General features: G+C 39.7%; 1 pseudogene; it reads right to left on the bottom strand.

The window, feature by feature from the left end:
• Window positions 1-16,588: 16,588 nt before the first annotated feature.
• LOC114217353 (small ribosomal subunit protein uS14 pseudogene) lies at window positions 16,589-16,884 on the bottom strand (annotated as a pseudogene).
• Window positions 16,885-19,560: the final 2,676 nt, after the last annotated feature.

Below are 19,560 nucleotides of genomic sequence, written 5' to 3'. Positions count from 1 at the left end.
TTTCTTTATCCATTCATCCATGATGGACACTTAGTTTTCCATATCTTGGCTATTATAAATAATGCTGCAACAAAAATGGGGGTGCAGATATCTTTTTGAGTTACTGTTTTCATTTCTTCAGATAAATACCCAGAAGTGAATTGCTGGATCAGAAGATCATAAGAAGTGTCTTTTTGGGGAATCTCCATACTGTTTCCCGTAGTGGCTACACCAATTGCATTCCCACCAGTAGAGCATGAGGGTTCCTTTTTTCTCCACAACCTCACCAACCCTTGTTATTTCTTGTCTTTTTAATACTAGCCATTCTGACATATGTGAGGTGATAGCTCATTGCAGTTTTGATTTGTATTTCCTTGATGATTAGTGCCATTGAGCATCTTTTCATACACCTATTGGCCATTTGGAAGTCTTACTTGAAAAATGTCTATTCAGGTCCTCTGCCCGTTATTTAATTGGATTTTTTTGTGGGGGGGAGTTGTTTATTTTACCATTGAGCTGTATGACTTCTTCCTCTACTTTGGATATTAACCTCTTAATAGATATCTGATTTGCAAGTATTTTCTCCCATTTGGTAGCTCCCTTTCTGTTTTGCTGATGGTTTCCTTTGCTGTGCAGAACTGCTTAGCTTTATAAGGTCCCGCTTGTTCATTTTTATCTAGGCTTTTGGTGTCAAATCTAAAAAGTCCTCACCAAGATTGATATCAGGGAGCTTCCCACCTATGTTTTCTTCTAATAGTTTTAAGATTTCAGGTCTTACTTTCAAGTCTTTAATCCATTTCGAGTTGGTTTCTGTGTATGGTATGAGACAGTGGTTCAGTTTCATTCTTCTGCATGTAGCTGTCATTTTTCTCAAGACTTTATTGAAGAGACTGTCTTTTCCCATTGTGTATTCTTGCCTCCTTTGTCATAAACTAATTGACTATACATGCATAGGTATATTTCTGGCCTTCAGTTCTGTTCTTTTGATCTATTTATCTGTTTTTATGCCAGTATTATACTGTTTTGATTACTCTGCCTTTGTAAAGAGTTTGAAATCAGGGAGCATGATGCCTCCAGCTTTGTTCTTCTTCCTCAGGATGGCTTTGGCTATTTGGGGTCTTTGTGGTTTCATACAAATTTTAGGATTATTTGTTCTACTTCTGTGAAAAATGCCATTGGAATTTTCACGGGGATAGCATTGGATCTGTAGCTTGCTTTGAGTAACATGGACATTTTAACAATAATTCTTCCAATCCATAAGCATGGAATATCTTTCAATTTATTTGTGTCTTCTTCAATTTCTTTCATCAGTGTCTTATAGTTTTCAGTGTACAGGCCTTTTACATCCTTGGTTAAATTCATTCCTAAGTATTTTATTCTTTTTGATACAATTGGAAATGGATTGTTTTCTTAGTTTATCTTTCTGATAGTTCATTACTAGTGTATAGAAATGCAACAGATTTTTGTATATTGTGTTGCTGTGTATTTCCCTGTTTAGGTCTGTTAATATTTGCTTTATGTATTTATGTGCTGCTATGTTGCATGGCTAAATATTTACAAGTGTTATGTCCTTTTCTTGGACTGACCACTTTATCCTTATGTAATGACCTTCTTTGTCTCTTGTTACCATTTTTGTCTTAAAGTCTGTTTTGTCTGTTGTAAGTATAGCTACCTCAGCTTTCTTTTGATTTTCATCTGCATGGAATATCTTGTTCCATCACTTTACTTTCAGTCTGTGTGTGTCCTTCCTTCTGAAGTGAGTCTCTTACAGACAATATATAAATGGAATTGTTTTTAAAGATTTTATTTATTTATTTGTCAGAGAGAGAGAGACAGAGCACAAATAGGGAGAGGCAGCAGGCAGAGGGAGAAGCAGGCTCCTCGCTGAGCAGGGAGCCCGATGTGGGACTCAATCCCAGGACCCTGGGATCATGACCTGAGCCGAAGGCAGGCACGTAACTGACTGAGCCACCCAGGCGTCCCTAAATGGAATATTTTTTTACCCATTCAGCCATCCTATGTCCACTGATTGGAGCATTTAGTCTATTTACATTTAAAATAATTATTGATAGATACATACTTATTGCCATTTTGTTAATTGTTTTCTGGCTGTTTTGTAATTCCTTTTTTCTTCTCTTGCTCTTTTTCTTGGTGATTTGATGATTTTCTGTAGAGGTCTTTGATTCCTTTCTCTTTCTCTTTTTTGGACCCACTATAGGTTTTTGCTTTCCATTACCATGAGATATATAGATATATATACACACTTATAACAATTTATCTTAAGTTAGTAACAACTTAAGTGTGGATGCATCTAAATCTCTACAATTTTTACATTCCCTCCCAACATTTTATTTTTGATATCACAACTTACATCTTTTCATCTCATTCATCAATTAACAAATTATTATAGTTTTAGTATTTTTTACTTACATTTGTCTTTGACTTTCATATGCCTTTATAAGTGATTAATCCATCACCTTTACATTAGATTATTCTAATTTTACTATACATTTACCTTTACCAGTGTAATTTATACTTGCACATGTTTTCCCTTCACTAATTACTACCATTTTGTTTCAGCTTAAAGAAGTCCTTTGAACATTTCTTGTAAGGCCTGTCAGGTGATAATAAGCTTCTTTAGTTTTTATTTGTCTAGAACTCTTTATCTGTCCTTCAATTCGGAAAGAAAATTTTGCCCAGTAGAGTATTTTTGATTGGCAGGGTTTTTTTTCAGCACTTTGGATATATGGTGCCACTTTCTTCTGGCCTGCAAAGTTTCTGCTAAAAAATCTGATGATCTTATGGGGATTCCATTGTTCTTGACAACTTATTTTCCTCTTGCTGCTTTGAAGATTTTTTTCCTTGTCTTTGAATTTGACACTTTAATTATAATCTGTCTCTCGGTGTGGGTTTCTTTCGGTTTCTCTTATTTGGATCCCTCTGGGATTCCTGAATCTGTATGTATGTGTCCTTCCCCAGGTTAGAGAAGTTTTCAGTCATGATTTCTTCAAATAAATTTTCTGATCATTTCACTATCTCCTTTCTTTCTTGGACCCTTATAGTGCAAATGTTGGTTTGTTGGTTTGCTTAATGGCATCCCATAAGTCTGTTAAGCTATATTCGTTCTCTTTTCTTTTGATGCTTCGAGTGAGTTAGTTCCACTGTCCTGTATTTGAGTTCACTGATCCTTTCTTCTGCTTCATCTGACGTTGAAACTTTCTTGTATTTTTCAGTTCAATTATTGTATTCTTCAGCTCTGTGACTTCTATTTGGTACTTTCTTATATTTTCTCTATCTTTGTTAAATTCTGTTTGTTCATGCATTCCTCTCCCAAGCTCTGTGAACATCTTTATGACCATTATTTTGAACTCTTTTTCATATAAATCACTTATCTCTGTTTCATTAAAGCCTTTTCCTAAGGTTTTATCTTGTTCTTTCATTTGGAACATATTCCTCTATTTCTTCATTTTCCTTGGCTCATTATGTTGGTTTCTGCGCATTAGATAAAACAGTCCTCTCTCCCAGTTTTGAAGGAGTATACTCATGCAGGAGATGAAGCTTATTGTTCAACCCTGCCCTAGCTCTTGGTTGTCTCTCAAACTTTTGTGATTGTCCAAGCAGTCTTCTTTATACTTTAGTGACTCCCAATAGTTGAGGGTGTGCCACACCTGTCACTGTCCCAAAGGGGAGGATCTCAGTCAACACCTAGATTCAGGCTGATTAGAAGCCAGATCCTCAGGTAGGATCTAAAACATGCAAATTTATCTCGTTCAAAGGAAGACTGGAAGGCAAGTGTTTCTGTCTGCTCCCTCTGGCTGAACCCAGATGTGAGAACCGTTTGCTTTGTTGCCACCATCCCATTGAAACTATGGACACAAGTCACACTGGCCACCACAGACTATCAAAGGATGTGTTCTCTGTGTAGCAGACACAAAAGCTGGGGTGCCAGGCATAAAAACTGAGGCTTCAGATGTGTGCACAAGCTCCCTTCTGGCATATGCCAGTGCTCTGGAGCACAACAGAGAGAGATCACCATGATATCACTCACACTCTGAAGTCTCTGAAGAGGATTAGTGTCAATCCTTCTGTGCGTGTTTAATTGGAAGCCTGCCCTCAGGCCACAGCTACAAAGACAAGCTAATAGGCTTGAATAGCAAGACTGGTTGCCTCAGCCTGTTGCCTCTCTCCTGTGCTCTGTGCATGCGTTGGAGCTGGTCAAGAACTCTTTCTCTCTTTGTTTCAGTCCTGGGGGACCCACCAGCATAAACCACACTGGATACCAGAGCCAGGCAATCTAGAGGTTTGTCCTGGGCAGCGGCTGTAAAAATCAGGGCACCAGATAAATATAGAAGCTCCTTTCTGGGAGATAATGGTGCTGGAATGAGGCAGAGGGAGAGTGCTAAGATGGTGCCTGTCAACCTCTGTCTTTGAAGAATATTTCACTAGATCCCTAGCTGTGGGTTAAATTGGATGCCTGCCCCTCAGGCTGATGCTTTAAAATAAGCAAATAAGTCTCTTTCACAAAAAGTCTGGGCACTTTTCATTCAGCTTCCTCTGCCCTGGGCCCTGGCATGGGTGAGGCTCTGTGTAAGCTATTTAAGAACTGTTTCTTAGCTCTCTGTAGTCTTGTGGGCGGGGCGGGGGGGGGCGGGCAAGTCCCATTAACTTTCAAAACTAGATGTTTTGGGGGCTCATCTCTCAGGTAGAGCTCTTAAAGTTGAGATGCCAGATGTGAGGTTCAAAACCTTCGTTCCTCAGGAAAAAGGTTAGGATTTTGAGTTCCCTCCCCGCTAGTTTTAGGGCTTTCTTTTCAGAAGAAATTATCCCTTCTGTAGTTGTAGGTTTGTCAGTGGGAAGAGGATCCTTCTATATCCACATCTTGAATCAGAAGGTGTTTATTTATCTTGTGATTTGGAGCAATAGAATAAGCAATTGCAAAATGTTAGATGTGCAAGGTCACCTAAAGTGTTTACTATGGATTAAAAAACTCTAAGTTTTAAATGCATTGCCCTTCAAAAAAATGCAGAGAGAAATACCTGTCTCTCAGGTCAACTCGGAAAGGATAGATGCTCTTTGGATACTAAGTTACCCAGATCAGCAGTTACAATAAATGAATATTAGGAATAGTTGTCAGAAATTGTCTACATATTTTTTCTGCTTAAGAGAGATAGTATTCTGTTATAGTATTATGTGTGACGAACCCAGGTAATGAGTACAATACTGAGACCAACACTTAGAGTTCATGGAAGTAAGTTTTGCCTTTTTTTTTTTTAAATGAAGTGAGGACAGAGGGCATAAACAGAATTATACTTTAATAATAATAGTAATAACTATTATTTATTGAACTTCTTTATACGAGGCACTTGCTTATTGCTTTACCTATAATATTTCTCTCATCATTTACGTCCCATGTTAAACCATTTTGGAGATGAGGGACTTGAATCAGAAAGTTTTAAGTAGCTTAATGAAGACCACACGGCTCATAAATGGCAGAGCTACTGTGATTCCATGGTCTTGGGTCTTCCCCATTACACACACTGCCTCAGACAAGAAACTCAAAAGACAGCACTAGAAGAGGTCATTCCGAAGTGCTGTGTGGGAATCCACTTTCTTACACATCTGCTTCCAACAGTGGAACAAGCTACTTTGGAATGAGGGGGGGTTCCCCAGTTGTGAAAGGCTATTATTAAGGCGATGTGGAGCTAGATGACCTCTAAGCACCCCCAACCACCACCACCACCAAGAATAGGAGCTGACAGCCATGCAAAGGCATTTTGTTGGAAGGAATGGAAATTGACAACATATTTGTGTTACAAAGGCTCAAACTTCATAGTATGTAGAACTCAGGGAAGAGAATCACTTTCCCAGCTATTTTTGGAGCTATTTTAGGTTTGCCAACTATATCTGAGGGTTCTTTTTTCAAATATCCAGGTCACTATCATAACACTTACCAAAAATTTTGAAGTTAACTCTTTCCTTGTCTGTGTTTTCCACTAGACTTTTAGTTCTTCCAGGGTAAAATGATCCCTCTTATTCATGTTTATACTCTGAGAACCTAGCATACTACCCCACAGGTGCTAAATAAAAATTCGTTAAAATGAACTGTCTGAAAAACAAATCAGAGCACGTCATTCCCTTATTCAAAATATTTTGTTTCTCCCTATTGCTTTCAGGAAAATGTCTGAGTTACTTAACATGGACTAACTTAACAAATCCATGACTTGTCGTCTTTCTACTTCTCCTGTTGGGTTTTCAGTCCCTCTTTCTTTGTGTTTTACGTTCCAACAAAATCAGACTACTTGTATATTTTCCTCGTAGTATTGTTGTTTCTCACCTCCATGAGTTTGCAGCGTGGTCCCCTCTATCTGGCATGCCTTGGGCATGACTTCCTTCAGAAGTTCTTCCCTCATTCTTCCTCCTAGGTCTCACCAAACCCAGTGGGATTCTATCACCATCTTTTCTCCTTTCATTGAATCTCTATCATGGTAATCATGGCTTTGGTGTATCACTGTTTAGACAATACTCTTTCCCACCAGAAGGCAATCTTCTTGAGAATAGATACTACATTTTGTTTATCCTGATATTTACAGAACCATCATCTTTACCTGGCCCATAGAAGGCATTTAGTAACTATTTGATGAATAACTGAATAACTCAATTAAAGTGCTTTGGCAACTGAATTGAAAATTCAACCAATATTTCAGTTTTTAAAATGTTTTCAAAGTCTATTTGAAAACAAACAGAAAACCTCACAGAGATGCCAAATTGCTTTGTCTTCATAAATAAGAAGCAGATCTAATTTACCTAAAGGCACTGAAAGGAAGAAACCATCCCCATTTGCTTCATATGAGCTGATTATCTGGTTGCTTCATAGATTCATAAGTTAGCTGAGATGTGTCTAGAAACGTAAAACATGTGTTTTACGTAAGTATTTATGGTGACAAATGTTAATCCCTGGTGGAGTTGTGCAAATCTTTAGGCTACAAAGAATTACTTTTACGAGTTTTTTATTTTTTTATAGTGGTATATAATTCTTTTCTCAATGTTGTTTTAATGAAAGGGTTTTAGGAAGCTTTGATTATCAAGAGATTATGATTATCTCTTAAATTCTTCTCCTGGGATAAAATTTATACATCACCCTCCATAACTGAAACCTGATAAGTAGAAAAGATGAGACCAATCTAATGAAATGCCAGCCTAATCTTTTAGATGGGGTCACAAGTTAGGATATTCAAAGTATTTACCCATAGTTGTACAAGTATTAGTTTGGTGTTTTTGTAAATTATTATTATTTTTTAAAGATTTATTTATTTATGAGAGAGAGAAAAAAAACATGAGTGGGAGGGGCAGAGGGAGAAGGAGAGAGACTCCCAAGCAGACTCTGTGCTGATCGTGGAGCTTATTGTGGCACTTGACCTCATGACCTTGAGATCAGGACCTGAGCAGAAAACAAGAGTTGGGTGCTTAACTGGCTATACCACCCAGATGCCCCTTTATTTGTTTTATTATTGTAAGTTATTTTTAAAAATCTTTTAGTTATTATTCTAATAGTGTCACAAGGTAGTTAAAATTGCCTTGTGCTATTGACTAAATGTTGTTTGTGTCCCCCTAAAATTCATATGTTGAAATTCTAACCCCCAAGGGTAGTATTTGTAGATGTGGCCGTTGGGAGGTGATTACACTCTCATGAATGGGATTAGTGTCCTAAAAAATGGAGCCCAGAGAGCTCCCCTCACCTCCACCCTGTCAGTACACAGTAGGAAGACAGCCATCTATGAATCAGGAAGCAGGCCTTCACCAAACACTAAATCTGCCTGGGACTTGATTTAAGATTTCACAGCTTCCAGAACTGTGAGAAATAAAATTCTGGTATGTATGAGCTACCCAGTTTAAGGTATTTTGTTATAGCAGCCGAAACAGACTAAGACACTTTGGTTTTCAGGAAAGGTGATGCTAGATTCTTTTGTCAAGCTCAGAGGCTATAGCTAGCTCCAGAACTCAACAGTTGGCATACCACTGTTCAGAAGTTTCCTTTCTGACTAATATGGGAAAAGATAGGTAAAACACGTGACAGGATCTCTGTTTAGGTATCTTTTTTTTTTTTTGAAGATAGTGATTCTAGGGATGAGGGTTGGGGGAGCATCCCATATCTCTATCATATGACATAACGAAAACACCCCTCACACCACTGCCATACCGTGACCACCATCTTCATTGGTTAAGCACTGACTGTGTACAAGGCACTGTTCTAGGTACTGTAAGTATCACCTCCTTTAACCCTTAGTACGACTCTGAGATAGTTATTCTTTGTTTTTTTAATTTTTTATTGTTATGTTAATCACCATACATTACATCATTAGTTTTTGATGTACTGTTCCATGATTCATAGTTTGTATATAACACCCAGTGCTCCACACAGAACGTGCCCTCTTTAATACCCATCACCAGGCTAACCCATCCCCCTCTAGAACCCTCAGTTTGTTTTTCAGAGTCCATCATCTCTCATGGTTCGTCTCCCCCTCCGATTTCCCCCCCTTCATTCTTCCTGAGATAGTTATTCTTACGTGGGTACACTGATGTTTGTAAGAAATTGGTGAGGGGTTGACATCTATCTTTTAGGGTTAGTGTAAGAAGTACAGGAGAAAGCGCACTTGAGAGTATTTGCAAACAGTAAACATCTAAACAAATAGTAGATAATTTCATTCTGGACAATTTATTTAAAGAAGAGACACACTCAAAATTGAGCTCATGTCATAATATTTGTCTGATTGTCTAATTATGTCCTGAGTCAAGACTATTGTTGATCTGATAAGTCAGTACCTTAAAAGTTAAATAGAATTCTTCTCTGAAATAGACATGCAATATGAATATATACAACTTAATGTACAGAATCAGAGAACGGTTGGCCTGGAAGGAAACTTTAACGGCTTCCAGCTCAATCCTTTGTTTTACAAAGGTGGGACTTAAAATACCACGAGGCTAGTACAATGTGGCGTGACCAGAACTATGTTGGGGAAACATAGGTTCTGGACGACAAAGGATTGGCAGCAAAGGAACGAGAGCTATGGGAAGAGGTTTGGAGAAACTGGTTTAGTGTTGGGGACAAGGAGTGGGAGAGGGAGAGAAAGCTGTCCAGACACAATGCTGGAAGGGGTGCCACAGCCTCAATCCTATTTCCAGAAGCCTTCTTTCCATTTAGCATCGAAGAATCAAAGAATCAAGGCAGCAGAGTCGGGTGGGCTGGGGTTGGAGGCTCTGACCAGGATAATGGATGGGTCATTGCATCTCAGGGTTAGACCAGCGTGTTTGAATTTCCACACCACCCCCAAGTGTCACTCTACTATTGGCTCATCAGAGGATTCAGAAATCCAGACAATGGAGGCTGGGGAGTCACACAGATCCTGGCCAAGGTGCTGCAGAGCTGAGCTTAGAACCCAGCTCCCCTGACTGGTCCTCTGTCCTCCACACTGCCTGTCTGATTTGAAGCTGTGTTCTGCTGTGGTCTTCCTTCCGGGACCTCCACTGTCTCTTTCTTCACCAAGATCTTTCCTTACAAAAGGATTTAACAATATTATTGATGTCACCCTCTAACTGAAAGACTGAGAGGTTTGGGGGAATCATTCTACATCTGCATCCTATCACATAATGGGAATAGCTGTTCCTCCCCCCACCCCACCCTGTACCACTGCCAGCCCTAGGACCACCACCTTCATCTGTGAGGCACCCATGTGTACCAGGCACGGTGAGGGTATCTACTACTTGGAGGTAGTTATTCGTACGTGAGTTCACTGATGTTTAGAGAATATACATGCCACATATGGGTATCATTCGACAGTTCAAATGAATTTACTTCTTTCTATGGTCTGTCCAGTGATTGTGAAATTTGTTCATTAGTTCTGGCTTCCGTAGCCTGACATATTGAAAGAGCATGGGCTCTGAAGCCTGCCTCTGACACTATTTGTTGTGTTAACTTGAGCAAATTCCTTAGCCACTCTGAACCTCCATTCCCATCTGAGGCAGGTGCAACACTTTCTGCCTTGCAGGGCTGCTATGACATGTGTAAGCAACGTAACAGAGTTCCCAGCATATAATAAGCTGTCCATAAATGATAGCTATCATTGTATTGTTACTTCTCTTAGGAATATTTTGATCAGCCCCGTTATAAGAAAATGAGTAAAGATTAAATTGAGTTCATTCAAAAGCAATAGGAATATTAACACTAGCACAATTTGCCAAGCACTTTCTATATTTTGGGCACTGTTTTATAAATAATGACCTGTATTATCTCATTTAACCCTCACAACGACCTTTACTACCTAAAGTTCATTATGAAAACCAAGGAGTAAATACTGGAAGTAGTTAGCATCGTAACTGGCATCTAATGAGCTGTGTGTTTATTAAAACAAAAAAAGATAAATACTATTATTTGCCTCATTTATCAGTTAGGGATATTGACTCACAGAGTGTGTGACTTGGCCCAAGTCACACAACTAGCAGGAGGTGAAGCTGGGACCCAAATCCTGGCAAGCCAGTTTCTGCATCCCTCACAGTGAAGTGTCACAGCAAAGAGTACTGGTATTTCCCACAGAGTAGAAGGTTGTACCCCATGATGGACATGAGGGTTATCTTCCATAAACTGGTGGAGTTGTCTTCCATGTTGCCTCTTTCCCTCATTTCCTTAGATAATGATTCCTTCCAAGCCCCTAACATCGAGTTCTCTCTCTATCTTCATCTGCTTGGGTGGTCCTTTGTCTCTCAGAAAACAACTCAACCATAATGTTTCTTTTACTCTTTCTGCTCACATAGGGACCATGAAAAGTCACCCCTCTCTCAAGAGACTTACAGTTTTAAAACAGCACCTTTTCCATCCACGCCGTATCTTGCGGGTCAAGCCAGATCAGAAATCATATGCCTTTTTGTCCCCTTCTCTGAGTTTTTCTAGAATGTTCCCAATTCCCCTTCCGCACGAATCTCTATATCCTTTGCTCAAAGCCTCAGGAAACACATTCCTAAAAATGTGCATTTGTGTTCCAGGAGAAGTGTGGGGACATGTTTACCTCCTAGCTGCCTGGGTCTAGTGTGGCAGAATGTATGCTCCTTGTTCGTCCAATCATTTTTACCTTTTCTTCTGCATAACCTATATTGCATGTGTTCACACAGAAATCCTCGTTTGTATTCCAAGTCTGTTATTTTGATCTGCATGATAAGACAATCACTGTCATTTGAATCCATAGCTTGCGGGGGACCTCCTTTGCTTTTCAAGTACGATAAGTTCTTAAACACAAGCGAGATGAAAAACATATTGTGCTTCCCTCGGGGACTATTTAAAATGTAAAATATAAATATTTCTCCTTTGAATGTACTTAACTTAGCAAGCCTGTGTCTGGTTTGTGTCCTTTCAGTCATCACACTGACACTGTGTTTGCTATTCCTTCATTTGGCTGAGTCAAAATGAGCTGGAGAAGCGAAAATCAGCCCTTCAGCCTCCTCTGTGGAGCCGAGCACGCGAAAGCTTGCCAAATCTCCCTTGATCACATAATGCCTTTCAGATAAGGTTAACTCCGCAGTAGGCCCTGCCTCGTGTTCATGCTTTATGGTGACAGATAGGCTGGCGCAGGGTCTCCTGTTGCAATGAATCCATTGCGAGGAAAAGCTAAGAGGACAGTCAGCCATTCAGGGAGCCACACATCCCCTTGCCAGGCTCCGCACCTGGGGCTCGTGGTCTTGGTGAAGATAGTGGACACTCAGTCCTCCAGGGACAGCACCCCTGGGGGCGGGGAGTGGCTTCTCAGTCTCCCAGCCAATGAAACGTTTCCTCAAGCCCAATCTCATGAGGAAGCCCCATGAGGATGAGCATTTGGGGGGTGGGGTGAAATATATTTCATATAAAATTTGCCATTTTCACCATTTTTAGGTGACCGATGCAGAGGCATAACGACAGTCACAGTATGTGCTGCTGTCCTCACTTCCTCATCACACTTCTTCCACCACCAGAAACTCCATGGCCATCACGCAATGACTCCCCATGCCTGCCACAGCCTGGGCAACCTCCAGACCTCCTTCTGTCTCGTTGACTTGCCCATTCTAGATACTTCATATCATTCGTTCTACGATCTTTGTCTTTTTGTCTCTGGCTTATTTCACTCAGCATATGTTTTCAAGGTTCACCCGAGTTGTAGCAGGTGTTAGAACTTCGGTCCTTTTTTAAAAATTGAAATATAATTAATATACCGTGTGATATTAATTTCAGGGGTACAGTATCATGATTTAATGACTCTGCGTTTCTCAGTGCTCATCATGATAAGTGTGCTCTGGATCCCCTTGATCTCTTTTGTCCTCTTCATCTATTTCTTTTTATGATGAAATAATATTCCATCGTATGGATATGCCGTACTTTGTTTATCCACTCACCTGCTGATGGACACTTAGGTTCCTTCCACATTCTACCTATTGACTATGATGTTGCAATGAATATTATCATACAAGTGCCTGTTCGAGTCCCTACTTTCAGTTGTTTGGGGTATACACCTAGGAGCGGAATTGCTGGGTCATTTGGGAATTCTATGTTTACCTTTTTTGAAGAACCATCAAACTGTTTTCCACAGTAGTTGTACCATTTTACATTCCTACCAGCAATGTGAGGGTTTTAGTTTCTCCACATCCGGGCCAACACTTACCATTTTCCATTTTTTAATTATTATTATTATTATCATCATTATTATTATTGTTGCCATCTTAGAGGATGTAAATCTCGTCGTGGTTTTCATTCACATTTCCCTAATGACTAAAGATGCTGAGCATCTTTTCGTGTACTTATTGGTTATTTGTTATCTTCTTTGTAGATACATCTATTCGAGGCTTTTGCCTTTTCGAAATTGCATTGTGTTTTTGTTGTTGAGATTTAGGATCTCTTTATATATTCTGGAAATATGATCAGGTATGTACCAGATATATACTTTGCAAATATTTTCTCCAATCTGTTAGTTGTCTTTTCACTTTCTTGATAATGTCCTTTGATGCACAAAAGTTTTTAATTTTGCTGAAGTCCAATTGATCTACTTCATCTTTTGTTGCTTGTGTTTTGGGTGTCATATCTCAGAGTCTGTAGCCAAATCCAAAATTATGAAAATTTACCCCATGTTGTCTTGAACTTTTTTGAAGACTTATTATGTCTCAGGTAACTTTCATATAAAATCTTATTGAATCCTTATAGCAAATTATTTGGTATTATTGTCCCCTTTGATTGATGAAGACATTTAAGCTTAAAATAATAATTTGCCCAAGATTGTGCAACTAGGAAAATGATAGAGCAGGCATTTGAAAAGTGCTTCTAAATTCCTAATAGATACTAATTAGGGGGTTCAGGAATGAAATATCATCACTTACAAAATTTCTCACGAATTCCCCCAAATTGTAACTTATTCTTCAGAATACTTCCAGCATTCTTTATGACTTTACTCATTATTATGGATATCTAAAATGTTGTGTTTAGTAAATATGAAATATTAAGTTTAGTAGTATTTATAGGGTATGGCAAATGTTCAAACATTGGAAAAAGCCAGCAGAGTTGGTTAGTATTCAAATAATGTAATATTTAGAGCTCCTAACAAGATTAACAGAACTACAAAAACATCTTGTGTAGAAATTGCCAATTTAAGGATTTCTTTGCCTCTACATCTTGTTATTTCTCAAAACATCATCCACAGGATTTAAATAAAGCATACAATGTGTATAAACTTATTAATATTTATTTTATGTGCCAGAATGACTCACGATTAGCAGCAGGTAGAGCCAGAAGCACACACTTATAAACAGCTACAAGTAAGACTGACTGATTAGATCATAAATATTCCCCTTCTATGTTGATTGCTAAGCTTTCATTTTTGCCTAGAGAATTACGTTTTCCCCTTTCCCCCAGTTTCTCAGCTGATTTTTTTCCTCAGGATGTAGAAAAACATAAATTTTCTGAGAAATGACAAAAAAGAATTCTTGCATAGAAACACTAATTAGAAGCTGATCTGGATTTTCCCCCTCAAAACCCATATTTTTCCTGTGGCTGCATCTGGCAGCCTCCCAAGGGAGGCTAAGAAGGAAGGGGAAAAGGGAAAAGACCACTGGGTTTTATGAGTAGGAGGTCTTCCCATATCATAGGTCCAAAGTGTTTATTTGTTTCCTATGGCTTTGTTACAAGTTACCACAAATGTGGTGCCTTAAATTAAGGCAAATTTATTCTCTTACAGTTCTGGAGGTCAGAACTCCAGAATCAGTGTCACTGGGTTAAAGTCAAGGTGTCAACAGGCTGGTTCCTTCTGAAGGCTCTGATGTTTTCTTGCATTTTCCAGCTTCTAGCAGCCACCTACACTCCTTGGCTTGTGGCCCCTTCCTGAACATCAAAGCAGATCACTCCAGTCTCTGTTTCCACTTCAGCTCACCTTCTCCTCTTGCTCTAACTCCAGCTCCTCATCATTGCTCTTTAAGGACTGTTGTGATTACATTGGGCCCATTGGGTAATCCGGGATAATCTCCCTCTTTTAAAGATCTTCCAACTAATCACATCTTCGAAGGCCCTTTTGCCATAGAAAGCAACATTCACAGGTCCCAGGGAGGAGGAGGAGAACTAGAAGGACTCAGCTCTGGGACCATTATTCAGCCTCCTGCATTGGGCATTGTGGTCTACTCTTCAAGTAAGAGAAAAAAGGCAGATAGGCATGGCCAGGACCTGACAACAAGTGACCTACCTATGGCAGGACACTAAAGAATGTGCCCAGGTGCCAGTGAGGCTTCATTGTACGAGGAGAAATTCAAGGTCTAACAGAACTCAACAAGCTCTTATCCCAATCAAAGTCAAGAGCTCACAAGAGGTCTTAGCTGAATTACAAAGGGTTCACGTGGAAAGAAAGGAGGCAGGGTTCCAGAAGGCTGATGCTCCAAAGTTCAAGTGGACAGCCATCGAGCGGAATCTGTTAGTAGAACCAGAGATCCTGCTTAGGCTCAGATTTAAAAGAAGATCTAGTCTCTTGGAAGGAAAACAGACAAGAATGAAGTGTGTCTTCAGGGTTTGCAGGAGAACCAGGAGAAGCAGTTTAGGCCTGCACTCGGAATTCAGAATGTGGAAAAAAGCAAAAACATAGATATTTGGCCCGAGTGGGTTAGGAGAGTGTAGGTTTTAGAAATCACGTTATCCCAACCTGGTATGATGAGTTTTGTGTGGGGTAGGTAAGTGGGGACTCAAGAAAAGTATGAGGTTCTCTATGGTTAGAACTAAGAATAAGCTCAGGCAAATCAGATTTGCAGAAACAAAGATTTAGTTATTCCTCAGGCTAGTGAGCATTTATATATGGCATGCATGTATGTGTGCACACATAGGGGCGTATGAATTTTAGAAAGTATATACATTTGATTTATCTACTCTCCCAAGTGATACATAGCAAGATTCCCTGTAGCTTCCTATTGCCAAAAACAATATTGCAATTAGACTCAAATACTTCTCCTGATGGACCCATGTGAGGATTTCTTTGATAGTACTCCTGCAACAGGATTTCTGGATTATAGGGTAGGTATAAGTGCTTGGTCACTCTGTGGAATGACAGCACCAGGCTACATTTCCCCCAGCAGTGCATGAGGATTCAGATATCCCCACATCCCTGTCAACCTTTGTCACTTCTAGCTTTCTAATTTTGCCTTATTAGGTGGTATGTCATGCCTCTGATCACCTGTCACATCAGCCTTAGAAGTATGTGACTATCCTCTGCTATAGATTGCTTCTTTATATCCTTTGTTGACTTGTTTATTGGAATTGTTACTTTTTTCTTGGTTGATATGAAAATGTCTCTTGTATTCTCAGATATTAATCTTTTGTTGATTTTAGCCATTACAGATCACTTTTCCATTCTGTGAGTCTATAATTTTATCCACAATGTTCTTCACATTTCACAACATTTTTAAGTTCCATGTAATTGAACTCGTCAAGTTTGAGTTTTTATTGTTTGAGGTTTCATTTAAGAATTTTCCCCATTGGAGGGAAAACTGAATGAGAAGAAGTCGGAGAGGGAGACAAACCATGAGAGACTCTTAACTACAGGGAACAAACTGAGGGTTGCTGGAGGGGAAAGGGGTGGGGGGCAGGGTAACTGGGTGATGGGCATGAAGGAGGGCCCGTGATGTGATGAGCACTGGGTGTTATATACAACTGATGAATTATTGAACTCTACATCTCAAACTAATGATGTACTCTATGTTGGCTAATTGAATTTAAATTTAAAAAAAAGAATTTTCCCCATTGAAAGTCACAAAATTATTCCTCTACATTTTCAAGTAACTTTAGGTCTTCAATCCATTTGGAGTCCATCTGTCTGGCGCTAGCTAGTAATTCAGGTTTATTTGCATCTGACAGTAGTCCATTTTCCTAACACTAGCTACCAAATAATCTATTCTTTCTCCATTGATTTGTGATGCCACTTGACTATTAAATTCCCCTATACACATGGATCTGCCTCTGACCTCTGTTTTCTGTTTTACTGGTCTACTTTGGTGCCAGACTATACTGTTTTTATTACCATGACTACGGTAAGTCTTAATAATTGATACATGTCTTGCTCATAGATTTTTTTTTAAAGCACTCATAATTGGAGTATTTTTTATTTTATGTACAATGAGTTAACATTAAAGTAGGTACCCTGGTTATCTGCAGTTAACGCAGGTTATCTTGGATGACCAATTCAAGGAAGTTCACTTAATCCAACTTAATGAAGCCTCTATCCTTCGCATACTGACGGAAACACGGGCGGCACGTACTGAGGCCGTATTTCCGGACTAGACCGTGCCGGTTTGAGCAGACGCGGCAAGAACGAGAACCCTGGCCAAATTTCCTCAGATGGCTCCAGTACAGCTGCTGGTGACCCATCTTGCTCTCTCAGGTGCAATGAGGCAAAAGGCTCATAGATTTTCTTTTAAGAGTAACTTAACTCTCAAAGACCTTCATTCTTTTATTTTCTTTTTTAAATTGAGATATAATTCACCTATGGTATAATGCACCCTTTTAAGGTATACAATCCAGTGGTTTTTAGTGTGTTTGTAACCATCACTATACACTAATCAGAACCTTTTTCTCACCCTAAAAAGAAACTTTGTACCCACCAACAGTGACTGCATTTCCCTTTCCCCAAGCCCCTGGTAACTTGTAACCTACCTTCCATCTCTATGGATTTACCTCTTCTGAACATTGTACTTAAATGGAATCGTACAATACGTGATCTTTTGTGACTACCTTCTCTCACTCCGCATAACATTTTCAAGGTTCATCCATCCAGTATGTATCGGTAGTACTGAGTTTTTTTATGGCCAAGTAATATTCCACTGTGTGGATAGACCACATTTTGTTTAACCATTCACCAGCTGATGAATATTTGAGTTCTTTCCACTTTTTACTATCATAAATCATGCTGCTATGAACATTCATGTACATATTTTTGAGTGAACATAGTTTTCAACTCCCTTGAATGTATACCATGGAGTCAAATTCCTGGGTCATATGGCAACTCTGTAACTTTTTGAGGAACTCCCAAACTGTTTCCCAAAGCAGATGCACAATTTTACATCCCTGTCAGCAGTGTATGGGGGTTCCAATTTCTCCACATTCTTGTTTACTGTCAATCTTTTCTATTGTAGCCATTGTACTGAGTATGAAATATTACCTCATTTGGTTTTGATTTCCATGTTTCTAATGATTAATGATGAGCACCTTTCCAGGCACTTGTTGGCCATTTGTATAATTTCTCTGAAAAATGCCTATTCAAATCCTTTGTCCATTTTTTAATTGTGCTACTTATCTTTTTACTGATGAATTATAAGAGTTCTTTATATATTCTGGGTACTAGACCATTACTAGATCTAAGTTGTGAATATTCTCTTCCATTCTGTAGTCTGTGTTTTCACTTTCTTTATGGGTCCTTTGGAGTGTTCCTGTGTCTGTTAGAGGCTACTATATGTTTTCACTGTTCAGTCCAAAAAAATTAGAATCATTCTTGACTCTTCTCCTTCTCTTTTAACCTACATCCAATCTGTAAGGAAGTCCTATTGCTCTGCCTTGGAAGTGTGAACAGAATCTGACCCCTTCTCAGCATATCCATTCTTACCCTCAGCAGCGCTCCTATCTTTACATGGAATGTTTCTTAGGGTCCTAGCTCTTTGCCTTGCTTCTACACCAACCCTCAAATTGTCTCTTCTCAGTACAGTCCCAGAAGGATCTAGTTACAGTCTAACTCAGATTGTATCACTCCTGTGATCAAATCCTCCTCAAATCGCTAAGAGTAAAAGTCAAACTCCTTGCAGTGGCTTAGGACACCTGCAAGTTCTGCCCCTCCCCATGAACACTTTTCCTGCCACTCACACCTCACTCAGCTCTGCCCCAGCCACACTGACCCTTTGCCGTCTGTCACCTCTGGGCCTTTGCACATGCTGTTCCTCTTCCCTTGATGCGTTTCCACAGGTGACCCCAGGATTCTGATTTTTTTTCAGATGTTTGCTTCAATGCCATCTTTCAGTGAGGACATCCCTGTTTACTTTATTTAAACATCACACCTTATCCTCATCACCACTTCCCCGTCCCCTGGTTTATTCTTCTCCATAGCACTTGTCCCCTTCTAGTTACTCTATGTGGGGCTTGTTTTTGTTTCTGTCAGTCTCTCTCCACCCCCACTTTAGAAAGTAAGTTCTGTGAAGGCAGGGATTCAAAAGACACTAAGAGGCACAAGAGCCCCCCAGGACTTTGTGAAACTTTTCTGTTTGGAAATCAATACAGCAGCAGTTCAAAGCGTCCCTCTCTCCTACTCAGTGGCGATTTGAGTGAGGTCTTTCCTGTTCCTCTGGGCAGGGCTGCATCCACCCTAGTGCTGGGACTTCCACAAGGCTAAGTTCATGGCTCATTTGTTTTTATTTGTTTGCTTTTTAAAACCAAAAAGTGAGTAGATATCTTGAATAAAAAATGGAATCACTGAGTCCTTCCAAAATCAGTTCCTTCTCTCCTTTTTCTCTATAGGCAATTCCTGATTGGAGTCTGACTTCCCTTCCCCTCCTAGAACACTCAACTGCTCCTCAGCAGCTTCTCACAGTCACTGGAACCCAGGGGTGAGGGGCCCTAGAGCATCAGCTTCAGGATAAGTTGCCCTCTGTTACCCAGCAATCCTGCTTCCTCCATCGAGACCATTCCCTCACCCTCACTCTCTGTATGTAGTGTCTTTTTAAATTTGTTAGTGTAGCGTACATACCAAAAGCACACAAATTGTAAGTGCGCGGCTCAATGAATTTTCACCAGGTGAACACATCTATACAACCAGGACTCAAACCAGGAAATCAAACACTACCCAGAAGACCCCCAGCTGGATTTGTCGCACTTTTAGCAGATGAAGGAGGCCAGGGCAAGAAAACAAGCAGATGGACCATAGAATAACATGTTTTGTAGCTTTAAAATAATATCATAGCTTTTCAAAAATGAGCTCCCACTGACTGTGCCTGATATTCCTGAATTTCCAAAATGAGCGCATCTGATCTCCGTGCCCATATTTGGTATACAATTGGGGCACC

The sequence above is a fragment of the Eumetopias jubatus genome, unplaced genomic scaffold (assembly GCF_037043125.1).
Source record: "Eumetopias jubatus isolate StellerSeaLion01/CBP00866 unplaced genomic scaffold, mEumJub1_p1.0 scaffold_8, whole genome shotgun sequence".
NCBI classification, from domain to species: Eukaryota; Metazoa; Chordata; class Mammalia; order Carnivora; family Otariidae; genus Eumetopias; species Eumetopias jubatus.
The sequence above is the reverse complement of the archived record's forward strand: the minus strand, read 5'-3'. Positions and strand labels throughout refer to the sequence as shown.